Source organism: Lissotriton vulgaris, chromosome 7, assembly GCF_964263255.1.
Source record: "Lissotriton vulgaris chromosome 7, aLisVul1.2, whole genome shotgun sequence".
Lineage (NCBI taxonomy): Eukaryota > Metazoa > Chordata > Amphibia > Caudata > Salamandridae > Lissotriton > Lissotriton vulgaris.
The window spans coordinates 1,489,392,754-1,489,398,753 of NC_141695.1; the positions used below are offsets into that span (position 1 = coordinate 1,489,392,754).

Below are 6,000 nucleotides of genomic sequence, written 5' to 3' on the forward strand. Positions count from 1 at the left end.
TTGAGTGTTTGCTGTATCAAGATCATCAATGAGAGATGGACAGTTTGCTCCGAGCATTGCTATAAAGGATTCTGGACCACTTCCACAATAGTTGCTGTTTTCCTAGTAGCATGTGCAAACTGTAGGCTAGGGTGATCTGGAAAAGAAGAAAAAAATGGTCTTACCAAACTACAGGTATAGGTGGGGTCATGCTTACACTTAGGGAGTTGGAGAATACAGTGCCAAGCATGTGGCCATGCTTATGTGTGGGAGCATGGATCAATTGATTTCAATGCAAAACGTATAGATTCTCCCTAAGACAGGATACTGATGGGCATGTAGTGTCATCAAAAAGTAGATTGAAGTTACCCATGATAAGAAATGTAGGTATCGCAACGCATAAGCTGGAATGACATCAGTCAGTGCAGTTAGAAATTGTGAGGTTGAACCAGGTGAGTGATAAATCAGGGGACCTGCTAGTCTGCAGTTACTGGACAAAGTCATAAAGAAAATGGTGGCTTCACAGCCAGCAATAGGAACTTCAGAGAACTAGCAGCGCAGAATGTGTTTAAAGATAAGTGCAATACCACCTCCCATTTGAGACTGTCTGTTCAGTCTCAGAACCCCATAATCTAGCGACTGTCTATCCTGTCTCAGAACCCCATAATCTAGTGGGATAGCTTCAAGAATGTCAGGGGCTGAGCAAGTTTCCAACAGAAAGAACATATTGGGTCGGAGATCTACCAATAGATCATAAATCTTTGTCCTTTGCTTGGTAGTGACCGATAGTGGATGTAATAGCAGCGACTTGTACGCGGGCCAACATCTCTATTCACCCCAGATGCCTGCACACAACATGTGGATAGATGAAACCCACATTTTCCACAGATTACCCTATTCTGAGTGGCATCTATTGAATGCCTACATGCTCCAGAAATGCTCGGAGCGAGGTAGGTGAGCTCCTTGGTCGTATACTGCAAAAAAACGCTCTAAAATGTAGGATATGCTTATGGGCGTATGGCGATGCAGCCACCCCATGGCGCGACAATTCCCTTTTCATGCTGGGGTACATAACAATTTATCCAGAACAGACTACTTTCTTGTATCCCCGGATAGTTTGAAAAATCTGGACAAGATTGAGATTAGACCCAGGGGCATTTCCGACCACTCTCCAGTACTTTTAACATACACATATTACCAAAGTGGGCGGAGCGAATATTTTCCATATTTCTTGGATACTTAAAGGTTCCCAAGATCATAGAAGGTATGGTCACCACAACACTATTTCCAAGAAAATGTTTCATCGGTCCACTCTCGGACCAACCTGTGGGAGGCCTATAAGACCATTCTAAGAGGGCAGGATCACTTCTATTATAGGTCAAAGGCCAGATCAACAGAAGGAGCTCACTACTAAAGAATCAGGCTTACAGACTTTCACAATCCCACTCTGGCCATGGCCCAATGCTTGCGCCTTAAACAACAATTGCATTGGGAATATCTTAGGGAAGTGACTAAACTCAAACTATCGGCTACACAACATAAGATATACAAGACCGGCGATAAAGCAGGGGAAGCTACTGGCATGGCTTGATAAAAGGGAGTGAGACAAAAAGTGGATAGTGCAGCTTCGAACAGGGGAAATTGTGAGCTCAATTTCTAGCTTAGTGGCGCTCAGAACCCCAGGATGAAAGATGTCCTGTCTGTGGCCAGGAAAAAGAAACCTTAATCCATATCCTATGTACCTGCCCTTTTTTGCAGCAGCAAAGAAAAATCATTCTCTGCACTTACTTCAACCGCTTAGGACTCTGTACCTGCCGGCAGGCAGCAATAGGTATACTGAACCCTGTGAACTCTTTACTAAGTGACTGATTATAATGTCATCCGGAAAGCAGTCCAACCGAATCGGTTACGGAATGGTTTCCAAACAAATTGGGTTGTGCGAGTCGGAACGACCGATCCCGATGTTTCCCAGCATCGTTCGGTCGAACTTACATTGACTTTAATGGAAGCCTGTTTTCCAAACAGGCTCCCATTGAAAAAAGGGGTGGTAGCAGAAAACCTTACACCCTGTGGTGATCACACCATGGTGCCTGCCACATTGTACATGACTAGGAAGAGAGTTCCCTTGGGTACCCCCATGGGCCTCAATCAGACGCGTCCAGGTGAAGAGGGGCCTGCAATAGGCCCCTAGGAGAGATTCAAACAATCATTTAGTGTCTGGCCGATCGAGTCAGAACTGCTGTCCGAATCAGTCATCATACTAACTTGTTCGGAAACCGTGTCCATAGAGTTGTACCATTTGGTTCAGAAAGACATGGGCTGTCAGAATGCCTTTGCAAAACCGATTCTGACTGCACGAAGAGTTTGCTGGCATTATAATCAGTCGTTGGGAAATGTGTTTGATTTGTTCGGAAACAAGGGTTCCGAATAGGATTCCTCAATACCAAATCCCATCCAGAGCCCTTCTGGACGACATCATAATGGAACTCTAAACGTTAAAACCGTTAAGTTGCTTTGGATGGCTTCAGACAAACTGAACAAAGTTAATTCTATATATGCTGCAAAAAGCTGACGTCAAGTGTGAAATTTTAAGCACACATTCTATCTGTTTTGCACATTGCACTTTTTTCTCAAAAATGTTAATGCCCGTGCAATCTGATATTCCTTGTATTACATTGGGCTGGTTTGTGGTAGCAACACTGCCCTGACCCACATGTTACATTCCAAAATTCCTTTGCACATCGCACTATTGCCTGTACTATGTTCCTCAAATGTGCTTGGTATGGTCTATGCTTCTATTGCAATATACACATTGCTTTTTAGCAATCAAAGATGCTGCATATTCTGTTTCTTCTGGGAAGATATGGTTTGGCAGTTCGGTCTGGACTGTTCCCATGAGGCACAGGGTCAAGACTGATTTGCATATGGCCATGTCTGAACTGGGGTGGCTTGGTGAGCAAAATAACGATGGATTAAACCCAGATCTGTGACTGGGGGTGAATGTTTTGCCATTGTGCAACATTCCGTCCATCATCTTGTGTGTTTTGCTGATCACCCTATGTGGGAAGGGTATGCCCAGACGTGGGTCCCGTGCACACTATGCCACTGGAGTCAAGCTATCCTGGCTGAAGACGGCTGATAGCCAGAAACTGGTCCTAGGATGCTTGATTCCGGCCCAGGGAAGATATGGCTTGGCAATTCGGTCTGGACTGTTCCCATGAGGCACAGGGTCAAGACTGATTTGCATATGGCCATGTCTGAACTAGGGGTGGGCGGCCAGCTACGCTCCGTGCACGGAGTGTGCGTAGTGCCGCCTACTCCGCATTTTGCGGAGCGGGCGTAGCCAGGCGGCACTACGCACGCTCCGCAGACGGAGCGTAGCTGGCCGCCACCCGCCTCCCTCCCGCCCTCCCTAAATACTTTCAATTAAAGGAGTAAAATAATTAAAACGCACTTACCTTGCCCGCCGCTGCCCGCCGCGTCCCCGGGGCTCGCTATCTTCTGTCTTCCGTCTTGTTTACTAATGCACATGCGCGGGCGGCCGCGCATGCGCATTTTCTCGTGAGAAATGTGCATGCGCGGCAGCCCGCGCATGCGCATTAGTAAACAAGACGGAAGACGGAAGATAGCGAGCCCCGGGGACGCGGCGGGCAGCGGCGGGCAAGGTAAGTGCGTTTTAATTATTTTACTCCTTTAATTGAAAGTATTTAGGGAGGGCGGGAGGGAGGCGGGTGGCGGGGCTGGCGGCCAGTGGTGTTTGCGTAGTGGGGCTACGCGGAGTGCGGAGGTGGGCGTAGTTTCTCACCCACTTCGCGTAGCTCCGCGAATCCCCACTACGCACACTACGCCCAGGGCTAGTCTGAACGTGGGTGGCTTGGTGAGCAAACTAACAATGGATTAAACCCAGGTCTGTGACTGGGGGTGAATGTTTTGCCATTATGCAACATTCCGTCCATCATCTTGTGTGTTTTGCTGATCACCCTATGTGGGAAGGGTATGCCCAGACATGGGTCCCGTGCTCACTACTCCACTGGAGTCAAGCTATCCTGGCTGAAGACGGCTGATAGCCAGAAACCGGTCCTAGGAAGCTTGATTCCGGTCCAGGGAAGATATGGCTTGGCAGTTCGTTCTGGACTGTTCCCATGAGGCACAGGGTCAAGACTGATTTGCATATGGCCATGTCTGAACTGGGGTGGCTTGGTGAGCAAGATAACGATGGATTAAACCCAGATCTGTGACTGGGGGTGAATTTTTTGCCATTGTGCAACATTCCGCCCATCATCTTGTGTGTTTTGCTGATCACCCTATGTGGGAAGGGTATGCCCAGACGTGGGTCCCGTGCTCACTACGCCACTGGAGTCAAGCTATCCTGGCTAAAGATGGCTGATAGCCAGAAACCGGTCCTAGGATGCTTGATTCCGGTCCAGGGGTGATATGGCTTGGCAGTTCATTCTGGACTGTTTCCATGAGGCACAGGGTCAAGACTGATTTGCATATGGCCAAGTCTGAACTGGGGTTGCTTGGTGAGCAAAATAACGATGGATTAAACCCAGATCTGGGGGTGAATGTTTTGCCATTGTGCAACATTCCGTCCATCATCTTGTGTGTTTTGCTATTGCAATATACACATTGGTTTTTAGCAATAAAATATGCTGCATATTCTGTTTCTTCTGTTTCAACAATGGCTCATTTAATCTTCTTTGTTCCAAATTCAGATCTAATTGCCCTTATGGAACGTTTAAACTCTTCATGCTGAATGCTTTTAATTTCTATGTTTGTTTGATAAGGTCTTTATTAATGGCACAATAAATTGATTACAATAAATAAATAAATAAATGGACAGGTCATTGGGGGATGAGGACCACCAAACCTCAACAGAGATTTCACGCGGGATAGTCACCGATATATTGCATGTTTCAGTGACTGTTTCGTAGTAAAGAGTCATAGCACAATAGTTAGTGTACTAGATTCACGAACATTCCAGGCACTTTACAGACAGGAGGTCATCGTCAAATTTCTGGGTCTGCTAGTTTCTAGGAAAGATTAATTTTACTTAAGCCTGAACTTATTGATACTTCATATTTAAATGGAATAAGATGTCAGAAAGCAAAGACTTCTTACAAGGACAGTGTTTTATCATAAGGGCTTTTATTTAACTGCACATTTCTTTAGTGAAACATTGATGTCATGCCTTTCCATCCTTCCCATTCTTTTTCCCCACCTTCCTTGGGTATTTCCTCACACATTGTGTAATGTATGGAACATTCAATCTAGGGTGGTGGTTGGGAGTCACTGTTGGATTATTATGTGAGGAGGCATTAACACAATTTAAATAAAGGCACCATATTATACAGTGGACTAATGTGACAGGACAACTAATATAAGAATAATGGTAAGGAAGAAATTGAAGACTAGAAACTTAAGGTGTATATGATGGTGCAGTGCACAGCAAGCCAGTTTTAACCATTGTCATGGGCCACCTTATAGGTTACAGCATTATTTTTCTAGTTGTCTTTAGGCCTTTACCTAAAATGTTCCTTTTTCCTCTTTCAGCTACTCTCTTATGTTAAGAATGTCCATTTCTTTGATTCGGTTGGCGAGGATGTGTTTTTCGACGAGAACGGCGACTCTCCAGTCGCATATGACATTGAAAACTGGCAGGTGACCTCATCTGGCATGGGCAAATCAGTGAACGTCGGCCTCTATGATTCCCGCTTCAGCTCCCAACAGAGACTCACATTGAACATGAGTGCTATCCAATGGGGCAAGGATTATTCTCAGGTTTGAAAAGTGATTGTGTAAAGGTGTTGTAGAAATATTTCCCTGGACATCTGCAATTTGTATCATGTAAAATTCATCCTTTCACTTAGGCCAGAGGTTTTCAACCTTTTCTGTAATAGGAGCTACTTATGTTTTGTGACAATCATGGCAAGATACTGGAGGGGAGCAAGCACCTAAGAGGGGCTGTGGGGTGGGGGGGGGGGGGGGAAAAGAAAAAAAATTGAAGTTTTTGTTGGATTT

The 6,000-nt window shown here is 45.6% G+C and overlaps 1 pseudogene; it reads left to right on the forward strand.

Annotated features, from left to right (window-relative positions):
* LOC147705854 (extracellular calcium-sensing receptor-like) overlaps nucleotides 1–5,781 on the forward strand; it is a 170,447-nt pseudogene extending 164,666 nt beyond the window's left edge.
* The last annotated feature ends 219 nt before the right edge of the window (nucleotides 5,782–6,000 follow it).